We start from the raw sequence: 12,207 nt of genomic DNA, 5'->3' as shown, positions 1-12,207 counted from the left end.
TACTAAGGATTGGATCATGCCTTCATGGCCTTGAGTGATGTGGTAGAGAAACTGGTAGAAATTTATAATCCTTGAGGAGAGAGATTGGGTATAAGGAATCCAGGAGTTTAGGGTAACGCAACCAAAAAAGAATAGAGGAAATTATTATGCACACTATTAACATGGTTTGCTAACTTGGAGGTGTAAAAAATATCTCTAATTAATGGATTTTGTTTAGTATCTGCATGATTGTGGATTTTGTAAAAGAGGGAAATCAGCTGTATTTATGCTCATATTTACAATTTATTCTGAATGACCACTATCTTATTGCTGCTGCAATTCTGGGTATTGATGGAAGTGTTTGGGCTCAGAGTTCTACCTTCCCCCGGGTTGAATTTTTTGGCTTTTTATTTTTGTTTTTTATTTTTTTTTGGTGGGTTTTTTGGATTTAGTTTGGGTTTAATTTTATGTGGGAATGATTGTTTTTTTATTGATCTGACGTTTTAATTTTCTAGGTCATTTTGTTTAGTTGGAGCAGTTTCAGTATTTCACTCTCTTCATTTTTTCAATTTCTTTTGCTCTTCGTAGTATTTTGCACCATTATTGGTAATTTCAATTTGGTTTGTGTGTGTGTAGAGGTGTCCACCGTGCGAGTCGTGCGAGCTGGGTTAGGGTTAGGTGGGTCGCGGGTTGGGGTTTCATGACACACGGCACGACACACGTAGGGTAGGGTGGGCCGGGTCGTGGGTTGGGTCGGAGAAGTTGGACACACCAGGGTTAGGTTCGTGGGTTAGACGAGTCGTGGGTGGGTCGAGCTGGGTTTGTGGGTTAGACGGATCGTGGGTGGGTCGAGCTGGGTTTGTGGGTTAGACGGGTCATGGGTGGGTCGAGCTAGGTTCGTGGGTTAGACGGGTCAAGGTGGGTTAGTGAGTTAGGGTGGGTTAGTGGGTTAGGGTCGGGTGGGTTTGTGGGTTAGGTGGGTTAGGGTCGGGTGGGTTAGTGGGTTAGGGTCGGGTGGGTTTGTGGGTTAGGTGGGTTAGGGTCGGGTGGGTTTGTGGGTTAGGGTCGGGTAGGTTCGTGGGTTAGGGTCGGGTGGGTTGTGTGGTGTTTTAATTTTTACAAAATTAACAATTTGATGGCTTGCTCTTAATTAAGATGCCTACGTATCCTTATATTATAAAATAAGGAATCAAAGCCAGCGTAGTTCTTATATTGTACTTCTTTTGAAATTTGGGGGGGGGGGGCTTGGACCTATCTTTAGAAAACTAAAATTTAATTTTGCAATTAAATTGTAATTTTCGAAAAATAAGTTGCCTACGTATCCCGAAAGAATCAAAGCCCACGTAGTTCTTAGCGTACCTGATTTAGACTTTTCTAGCCACCCATGTTTGTTGCATCATCATCCCCGGAAGCTGCATCATCCGTTGACGACTCCAATATCATCACAGGATCATCTTCATCGTCTTCGTCTTCCTTTAAACCTTGAGTTCTTCTTTCAGCTTGATCCCAATCTTTCTTACAAACACAAATTTGAATGCTTTCCGGAGTTAAGCGAGATCTTTTTTCATCTAACACTCTTCTACCTGCACTAAAAGCAGACTCGGAAGCAACAGATGAAGCGGGAACTGCAAGTATATCTTTTGCAATTCTCGCCAATATAGGAAAACTTTTTTTATGTTCTTGCCACCATTTTATAATTTGAAAGTTGTTGTTGGTCTCATGTTGATATGACAAATAATCATTAATAGCAAGTGTTGAAGAAGATGATGATGAGAATGATGTAGATGCTTTGTGTTTTTTTTTCATAACTTTATCAAGAAAACCAAATCTAGAATCGGAAGTGCTAGTAGTAGTTGGTGTTGCCAAATCAAAACCATAAATAGATGCATAATGATCATAAAGGTCTCCCAAAACAGATTTGCATTTGTTAATATATTCACTAACATCATAATCGATACTTAAACTTGTATAATAAAATTCTAAAAGATTTTCCAAACCTTCAGCTTTGACACCGGGGTCAAGAATAGCAGCAATTCCATAAATGATTGGAAATTCACTAAAATAAGTATGCCACTTACGTTTCATGCTATCAAGAACGGGACGAAGTCCATCAATCTTCATATGCTCTTCGATGGTGTGAACAACTTTAACACACTCAATTATGACTAAATGAACGTTAGGCTCATAAATATAAGAGAAAATATGAGTTGCACTATCAAAAGCATTTAAAACATCACGAACAAAAGAAGCATTAGTCCAATGACTTTCGGTTATTAACTCAGTAGGATCAACACGAGTCTCATTGTAAAGTTGGGTCAAAATATCACGATACTTTATAGCATCACTCAACAACTTGAAAGTAGAATTCCAACGGGTAGGGGTATCAATAGACCATTGTCTTTTCTTAAGACCTCTCTCTTTACACATAGCTATGTACTTTCTTCTAACTGACTGAGTAATCCTAATCCATTTTATAACTGTTCTAATTGGGTTTAGCAATGGTTGCAACTCAGCGAGACCCTCTTGAACAGACAAATTCAAAATATGAGCACAACATCTAACATGCAAGAGACTACCACCCAACAACAAATTCAACTCGGAGTCATTTTTCAAATAGTCAATACACTTTGTGTTTGCAGTTGCATTATCAAGAGACAAAGAAAAAACTTTATTATTCAAGTGAAATTCTTTTAAACAATCCAAAATACGAACTTTGATGTTAAAACCGGTATGCCTTTCTTCCATAGCTTGAAAACATAGTATACGTTTTTGAATAAACCAATCATCATCCACCCAATGAGCAGTAATGCAAAGAAAAGGTTCGCCAAAACTAGAAGTCCATGTATCACTTGTAAAACTAACACGACCATCAAAAGTACGAAATAATTCAATCAAACCACTCCTATACTTATAATAAGAAGTTTGTGTATAACGTCTTAGGGTATTTCGGGGGACACGAGTAAATGCAGGTTGTAATGCAACTTTATTAAAATGCTCAACGTTTGCATTTTCACCGTAACTAAAAGGGTATTCATTAGCAATAACTAAAGTACTCATTTCATCAATCATTCTATCTTTATTATAAATGAAAGGTGTACCTCCGCCGGGTTGGTTCATGTATCCACCCAATTGTGTTTGGACGCCACCCCCCGAAGGACGGGGGCCATTTTCGAACAAGTCGTGTTTATTTTGCAAATGCCGACTCAAGGTTCCGGTTCCATCTCCCGTTTTCCAATTATATGACTTGACATTTGCACCTAGCGCCTTGCAAACTAGGCATGTACACGTGAACCTCTTTGGTTGACCAGGTTGCCATCCCGGGGGTGTGACCTCAACTCGTTCAAAATGTTTCCACACCCAAGAAAAATGTGCTCGACCTCTACTTTCACCGCCACCACCTTTCATAAATCAAATTATTAAAATTAATTTTTAAATGCTATTCATGAAAATAAGCTTTTAAATTTTAAATATTTTAATTATACTTATTTAAACGCATTTTTCATGGTAATTAACTAATTGTAAATCATAGAAAATTGGAAACTAAACTAACTTTATAATCATTAATAATAGTTTTTTTAAATATTCATAACAATAAAAATTTAATTAGAAATTACCTTGAGATGAAGGTTGAGATGTTGGTTGCGATGGAGGTGGCATAGTTGAACTTGATGATTGGTGGGAGAAATGTTGTGGTGGAGACGTTTGAATATTTTGCCCATCTCCTAAACCATAATCTCCATATTCATTGACAAATTGGTTTAAATTTTCCGTATTAATTTCATACGAAAAATTTGCACCACCACTCCTTTGGCTACCACTTCGACCACCACTTTGACTCCTTCCCATTCCTCCTCTTGAGCTCATTTTTTTTTTGTATGATTACTAATTATAATATGGAGAAGAACTTTTTTTTTAGAATCTTAAGAATACTAATAATAATATTAAGGAGATTTTTTTTAACAAAAATATAACTCTATATAACACTTGAGAATTTGAGAACAATAAGAATTTTTAAGTAAGAGAGAAAGAAAGCTTGAATTTGTGTGGAAATTTGAGTGAAATGGAATTGGTATTTATAGGAAAAATAGAATGGATGATCATACACTTAAAAAAACTAGCCGTTAGATACAAAAAAACTAGCCGTTAGATACAAAAAACTAACCGTTTTTTTTTTTAAAATGGATGTTAGGCCGTGCGGGCTGTGCGGGCCGTGCGGGTTGTGCGGGCCGTGCGGGTTGTGCTGGCCGTGCGGGTTGGGTGGGTCATGCGTGCGGGTTGGGTGGGTCATGCGTGCGGGTTAGGTGGGTTGGCTCGTGCGGGTTGGGTGGGTCATTCGTGCGGGTGGGCCGTGCGGGCTGGGTTGTGCCAGGTGGGTCGGGTTAGGTGGGTTCACGGGCTAGGTGTGTCGAATTAAATGAGTCAAAACGGGTTGTGCGATTTGGGTCGAATCAAACGGGTTAAACTGAGCTGGGTTGAAATGGGTTGTGTCGAAAATTTTGGACCCACGACACAACCCAGATAAAATCCGAGCTGTGCCGGGCTGTGCCGGATTGAAACCGGGTCGGACCCACGTGACCCACCAGCCGTGCGAGTTAGGGTGGGCTGGGTCCAACCCGGCCCACTGGCCACCTCTATGTGTGTGTGTGTGTGTGTGTTTGTTCCTTTCGATAAAGAGTGCTACATGTTTTGCAGTGAGTTTAGCATATGACTGTGCTTCAACCAACGTTGTGAAGTAATCAATTGCTACTAGAATGTATTCGTGACTTCCTGTCCCAAGAGGGGTAATTTTATCAATGATATCAATTCCCCATGTTGAAAATGGCCATGGTGAGGTGTGAGTGTAGAGTAGAGATAGAGGAACATGTTGCAAGTTATCGTATATTTGGCATTTAGGGCATCTTTTTACGTATTGATGACAGTCCATATTCATGGTAGTCCAATAATACCCTTCTCGCATTATCTTTTGGACTAGCATTTTGCCATTAACATGAGTTCCACAAATGCCTTAGTGGACTATCCTCATGGCTCTTCGGGCTTCGTTTTTCCCTACACATAAGAGAGCTCGACCCTTAGGTACCCTTTTGTGTAACTCGTTGTCTATGAGTACATATTGGGAAGCCAAGAGTCTTAATGCTTGTTTTTCTCTTTTGTTAACATGAGGAGGATATTCTCCTTTGGCAACATAGTTGAGTATGTCTGTACAACACGGTTCTTCTTCTTCTTCTTCTTCTTCTTCTTCTTCTTCTTCTTCTTCTTCTTCTTCTTCTTCTTCTTCTTCTTCATCTTGGACCACTTCATCGTCTTCTATGGCTTGAATGTAAGCCGGTTTATGCCTTTTCTATATGGTTAAAGGCATTTTCTCGATTTCCGTAGGAATCCTAACCATTGAGGTTAGTCTTGCCAAAGCATCAGCAAATTGTTTTTCCTCTCTAGGTAAATATGTGTATTCTACCTTTTCATACTGGTTGGTGAGAGATTCTAGATAAGTTTGGTAAGGGGCTAAACTTTCACTCCTTACTTTCTATCTTTTAGAGATTTGGTTGATGATAACATAAGAGTCTCTGAATATTCTACGTTTTTTTACTCCCAATGCCGAAGCTATTTCGAGGCCTACCAGGCATGCTTCGTATTTAGCAGTGTTGTTGGTAACGTCAAAATCTAACTTTATGGAGATTGGAACATGTTCTTCTTTAGGTGATACTAATAGTACTCCAATGCCACATCCCTTTTGGTTTGAGGCTCTGTCAAAGTATAAAGTTCAAGGATCATCTTCTGTGACCATCAAGTCTTCATCTGGAAATTCGTTGTCATGTGTTAACGTCGAATCTTGTATTGAAAAATCTGCTAAGAAGTCCGAGTCCACGGATCCTTTAATATCCTTTTAAGGCATGAACCTTACATCAAATTGGGCTAGGTTGACTATCTATCTTGATATGCACCCATTAAGTGTAGATTTTTCGAATAAGTACTTGAGTGGATCCATTCGAGATACTATGAAGACTGTATGCACGAGCACGTAATGTCTCAACTTGGTTGTGGCCCACACTAATTCGAGGCACAATTTCTCAAGTGGTGTGTAGCGTAGTTTATACTCAAGCATTTTCTTGCTTAGGTAGTAGATTGCATTTTCTTTTCCTTCTACTTATTGTGCGAGCATAACCCCCATTGTCTCTTTGGTGACTATCAAGTACAACCTAAGAGGAATCCCAGGAAGCGCTGGTGCTAATACAGGAGGATTTGAGAGATAGGCTTTGTTATTTTCAAAGGCTTTTTGACACTCATCGTCCCATATTACTAGCACATTATTTTTTGAGTTTCTTGAATATTGGTCCACATATTGTTGTCAACTTTGATATGAACCTACTTATGTATTGCAACCGGCCAATAAATCCTCGAATTTGTTTCTCGGTATTGGGCGGCGGCATTGACATAATTGTTTTGATCTTGGTTGGGTCTATCTCTATTCCTCTAGAACTTATGACATATCCCAAGACTTTGCTTGAGGTGACTCCAAAAGCACACTTGGATGGATTAAACCTCGTGTTGTATTTCCTTAGTCTTTCGAAGAACTTTCTTAAGGCTACTTGATGTCATGGGAGATCTTTTTATTTTACAATCATATCATCTACGTAGACTTCAACCTCTTTGTGCATCATGTCATTGAGTAGGGCATTTGCTGCTCGTTGGTAAGTGGCACCCACGTTTTTCAACCCGAATGGCATTACCGTGTAACAGTTAGTACCCCAAGGTATTATACTGTTGTTTTCTCCATGTCTTCCTCCGCCATAAGAATCTGGTTGTACCCTGCGTACCCATCCATAAATGAGAGAAGCGCATGATTCGATGTATTATCTACTAAGATGTCGATGTGTGGTAAAGGGAAGTCGTCCTTTGGACTTACCTTATTTAGGTCTCGATAGTCGACACACATTCTTACCCTTCCATCCTTCTTTGGAACTGGGACCACATTTGCAACCCTTTTTGGGTATTTGGATACCCTGATAAAACTTGCATTAATTTGCTTTTAAACTTCTTGTTTTATTTTAAGAGCTACGTCGGGTTTCATTCAACGCAACTTTTGTTTTACAGGTTTCATTCTTGGAATTAGTGGTATAGTGTGTTGAGCTATTTCTCTGTTAATTCCTATCATATCTTTGTATGACTAAGCAAATACATTGATAAATTCTTTAAGTAGATTAATTAAATCGGTTCTTTCATCTTCATCAAGTGTTAGTCCCATTTTAACTTCTCTTTTAATGGTTGGATTGTTTGAGATATTAACCGTTTCAGTATCCTCAATTACCGGTGTTTTAATTTTAAGTGTTTCCATTGCTTTAATGATTTCTTTGTCATTTTCATTGTTAGTTAAGCAATGCTCGTCATCTTGGGTTAGAGAATAACACGAGGAGTAAGAGGAAGAAGACATATTATTGAATTCTAAAATCATTACATCAAATAAGGAAATGTCCTCTAGGACTTGATTACTAACTATCCTAGGAGTAGGTGCTAAAATAGAAAAATTAGAGGGAGAAGGTGCTACAGCTAAGGACTTAGACGACTCGATGGGAGAAGACTCTGACTCGGACTCTGACTCAGATGACTCTTCGAACATTGGTCCTTGTCCTGTTGTTAGGTCTTCCACTTGGAGTATTCTCTTGACTTTTTTGCGCCATCCTTGCACTAAACCTTCTGCTGGAGTGATGAGCTTCGAAGGATCTAAGTTTTCACTTTGTAGAACTGTTTAAATGAGCGAGGAGTTTTCCTCTATGTATTTTGGCTCATTCTTCTCGTGCCCAAAGAGGAGTCCCATGACATTAAAGTTAAAGCATGGGGGTGCTTTCTCCTTATAAACAGGAGTTAGGATCTCATCTAAAAAGTATTCAATCCAAAAAAATTTCTAACCTAGGTTGCCTTATGCCATTTACAACAAAGGGTTCGGGAAATTCGTGGCATGGATAGTCCTCTCATTCTCTTATAAATTTTCCATTAAGAGTAAGAGGATAATGGTCCATTGGGATTGCTTTCTTTTGGGTACGAGCGTTCCTACGTGCTTTAGAATTTTCTTGGGCTCGCTTTAGATCTTCTAGAGTCGGTTCGAAACCAAGTCAAAAAGTATTTAATTTAGGGAGGCCAGGTAATACCATTCGTTTTTCTATCTCCTTTTTCTTTCTAAGAGTCATTCCAGGAAAGTGTCCCTGTTTTTTGAGAATAGTATTTATTTTCATATTAGAGTGAAGGTCATAGAAAAGAGGGGTCCTTTCATCTTCCTCGATTAAGGAGACCTCTTCATTAAAGCTCCACAAATCTTCATCATTCTCATCATGCTCCACATTAATAATCGGATTTTCAACATCTTTAATCCTCATAGATGAAGCATCGATTGTAATAGGGATCCATCCAACTATAGCCTTTACCTGTTGATGAAGGGATGAAGGGACGACCTTAAGGTCATGAAGCCAAGGGCGTCCCATCAATAGGTTGAAGGAAGCTTTAATATCCACTACTTGGAAAGTGGTGGCATGTTCTATCGCTCTCGCCATTACATTCATGGTAATTTTTCCAAGAGCTTGGCGGCGAGTATTGTCGTAGGCTCTTATTCCTTGCGTTGATGGGGTTAAATCTTCATCCCTTGTTCCTAGCATCCTCGCAGTTCTATGTGGACAAACATTGATTTCCGATCCATTATCTACAAGAGTCATTGGGACATTCATTCTCTTGCAGACTACTGTGAGGTTTACAGCCTTGTAGTGTTTGTCATCTTCTAGAGGTAGATCCTTGTCGGAAAAGGTGATTAAGTTGATGGGACTAGGAAGGTCACTCGTGGGAAAGTTAGCCAACCCCTCAGGAGTGATTTCAGACTCTATCCCTATTTTGTCCAAGGCATTCATTACCGCCAACCTATGTTCTCGGGATGTAGCTAGAAGTTTCCATACGTTCATCTCGACCTTGGTCTTTTTAAATTGCTTGACAAGGTCGTTGTCTTCTATAATTTGTATGGAAACTTGTTGAGTAGTGGGAATACGTTGTGTGGTTATGGGAGGTTGTATTCTCCCAGATCTTATGAGAACATCTATGGGTGAATCTTCTTCATCCCAAAAGTCACTTACTGAGTATATCACTGAAAGTGGAGGTTCTTCCATATCCTTGAGATAGACGTCCTCGTCATCGCTGTCCCAAAATCCATTGATGTTAGTATCTTGTTCTTGTGGAATTTAAACTAGTTTCTTGTTATCAATCAGCTTTTGAATTAAATCTTTAAATTTAAAGCAATGTTCTACGGTATGTCCTCCAGATTGATGATATGGACAATAAAATCTATATGTCCTCTTTAATGATTCAAATGATCTCAGTTCGAGAGGTTTAACCTTACCACTCTCGAAGAGCATTTTGAACATGTTAGCATAGGAAGTCCCAACTGAAGTGTAAGACTTATTACTCTTTTTGGGTGTGTCAATTACTTGGAGAGAAAATGGCTTCTTCTCCATGGATGGAAATTTTTTGTTGACATGTTTGCTTTGGACCATCTTTGCGAATTTGAAAGTTTCACGTAACAAGTCTATTCCTTCCCTCATTGATTGTATGAGAATCCATATTTCTTCTCTAGTTGCGGGTTCTTATTCGGGAGGGAAATCACTCATGGCATCAAAAAAGGTTTCCTCCTCTTCTTCGATAGCATGAATCTCTTCACTGGTTTGATGAGGGATGAGGGGTCACCATGGTCTTCCTCATAAGAAATAGCCAAAGAATCAAAAAGTGGCGCATTATTGATACTCGGCTTCTTGCTTGCAGGGGGCAATGGAAGTTTATTGTTATCAATTTAGTCTCCTTAAGCTTCCAACAATTCTCAGTGAGATGGCCTCTACCTTAATGATACTTGCAATGTGCGGTGGGATTCCAGTTAGCAGTCCTCTTTTCGACAGGTAGATCCCCAAACGGTCCAATGGGAGTTATAAGACCTTTTGCATGTAGTCAGTTAAATGCGGTGTCATAACTCATACCAATAGGAGTAAAGTCCTCCTAAATGGTTTCTTTTGTCCTTGATTGTTCATGGCAAGGACTTAACTCAAATTAAAGGTGTGTAGGGAATAATTTCAAGCCTTTAAAATCCCACTAGCTTGAACCCCACTGTGATCATACATTAAAGTACGGTGGCGTCCAAAAGGGAAGAAGATAGAGCAAAAGAGTCGCCAACAAGTTTATAAGGAACTTGTAAACCGTTTACGAGGTGAAGGTTACACCCCTTAACGATCCAAGAGATCGTCAACTCCATAAGGTCATGAACCAAATAAGGGTTCGGGGATGATGGTACAAATCCAACCTAAAAGAGATTGAACCTGCCCTAATAATAGGCCTCTACTTTGTTCTGCTCGTATTCATGTGCGCTTTCTGACTAACATACAATCAATAGGATTAACCCTAAACCTGTTTATCTATGTTGGTTGAATATTAATGCACAAATAAACTATTATTGGCGATCACTTGAATTATAATCACAATTAACCTAACAAGATTATTAATTATCTTATTAAGCGTGGTTGCAAGTACCAATTCCCTTTAAACATGCAATAAAAGGTGATCAAGCAATAAAATAAAATAATATGCATATCAAGCAACATAACAAATAATCAACATTAATAATAATAATAATATCAATCATAATCATGTTAAAGCATAGCAAGATCCTAGGCATGATACTAACAAGATTAATAACAAACCCTAGCATGTCACTAAACAATAAAAATCAAGTCTTTAAACCTAACATGATACTAACACGAATTAACATTAGGAAGAAAATAAAAGGCATCATAGCAATCATATTTAATATTAAAAATACCCTAGACATGATACTAGGAATATCATAATAATAATATAAACATGATATCTACATCATAATATCAATTAATTAAAGCACTTACTTGGATGCCTCGTACTTCTTTCTAATAACAAAATACACACGTTAGTAACATCAAGGAAAAATAATAATCAAGACAATTAAATTAAATAATTGAAATAGAGATTTGGGACCAAACCCTCAGAAATTAAAACCTTTCACGTCTAGGGCGAAGGCAACTTCGAATATGGCTAGGTGTTTCTAGATCTTGTGAATACAGAATTTTAATGGATACGGAATTAAAAAGCAAAGTATTAAAGGAAGAACAAATTTTAATGAAAGCTTGATGAAAAGAGATGAATGAAAAGAATTATTGAAAGAAAGTTGATGATCGATGATGCTTGTTGATGAATGATGAAGATAGTTGGTGAAAACTTAAGAATAAAGAGAATTGGTGAATGATAGATGTAGATGATCCCTGAAAACGGAGTTTTTGATACGATATTTATAGAGAAAATCATCCAAAAAAGATAATTTATCAAAACTGAGTCTGAAGATCCCAAAACCACCTTGGCGCCAGCCCTGGCTCATTGGCGCAAGGACCAGTGGCTAGCGCCAGGCGCCAATGGCTGGCGTCTGGCGCCAATCCTGGTTCCAGGCGCCAAGGCCTGGGGTTGGACGCCAAATTGGATTTCAACGCGTTTTCGAAAATCTGATAAATTTCCCGTACTGGAAGATAAAATAATATAATTTCAGTCGAAAATGCTATTTGATCTAATTAAAACTTTGAAGAATCCTAATTGAATTAAGAATGATAAGACCTTCTAGAATGTTCTAGAAGACCAAAACCATTCCTAATTGCATTAGGAATGATAAATCATATTAGGCCCTCCCCTAGATCATTGGGCCGTACTTAAAGCTCAAATCGGGCCCAATTTAGTAAATTGGCCATAAATTCCTCAATATTCATCGGAATTGGGGTTATAATATATCGTTGGAAAGCTCTTTGCAAGCCCCATCCAACTACACCACTATTGGACCCGTATCATGGACCAACCAAACTGGATTGGCTGTTTTTCTTAAAATAAAGTTTTCAAAAACAGAGGGAAGAGAAAAGAATTAAAACTTTCCGCAACACCAGACCTTTCCACACTTTCGTTTCATTCGATTATGATTCGACGTGAAAGGTACTCATCACTGGGTTTGGTTTTGGGGAGACACAAATGGGTGTCTACAGAAGCCCCCACTTTGACTGAGTTTGGAGAAACGCAAGTTTCAAAAACGAAAGTCAAAGTAACGATAGGGACGGAGAATGATTCAAAACTTTCTGCGATCCTAAATCAATCTTATAACGCCGATACCTGCAAAACTAGCATGAGTTAAACAGATAGAAGAGT

This window comes from Chenopodium quinoa, unplaced genomic scaffold (genome assembly GCF_001683475.1).
Source record: "Chenopodium quinoa cultivar QQ74 unplaced genomic scaffold, ASM168347v1, whole genome shotgun sequence".
NCBI lineage: Eukaryota > Viridiplantae > Streptophyta > Magnoliopsida > Caryophyllales > Amaranthaceae > Chenopodium > Chenopodium quinoa.
Note: the sequence above shows the minus strand (reverse complement) of the source record.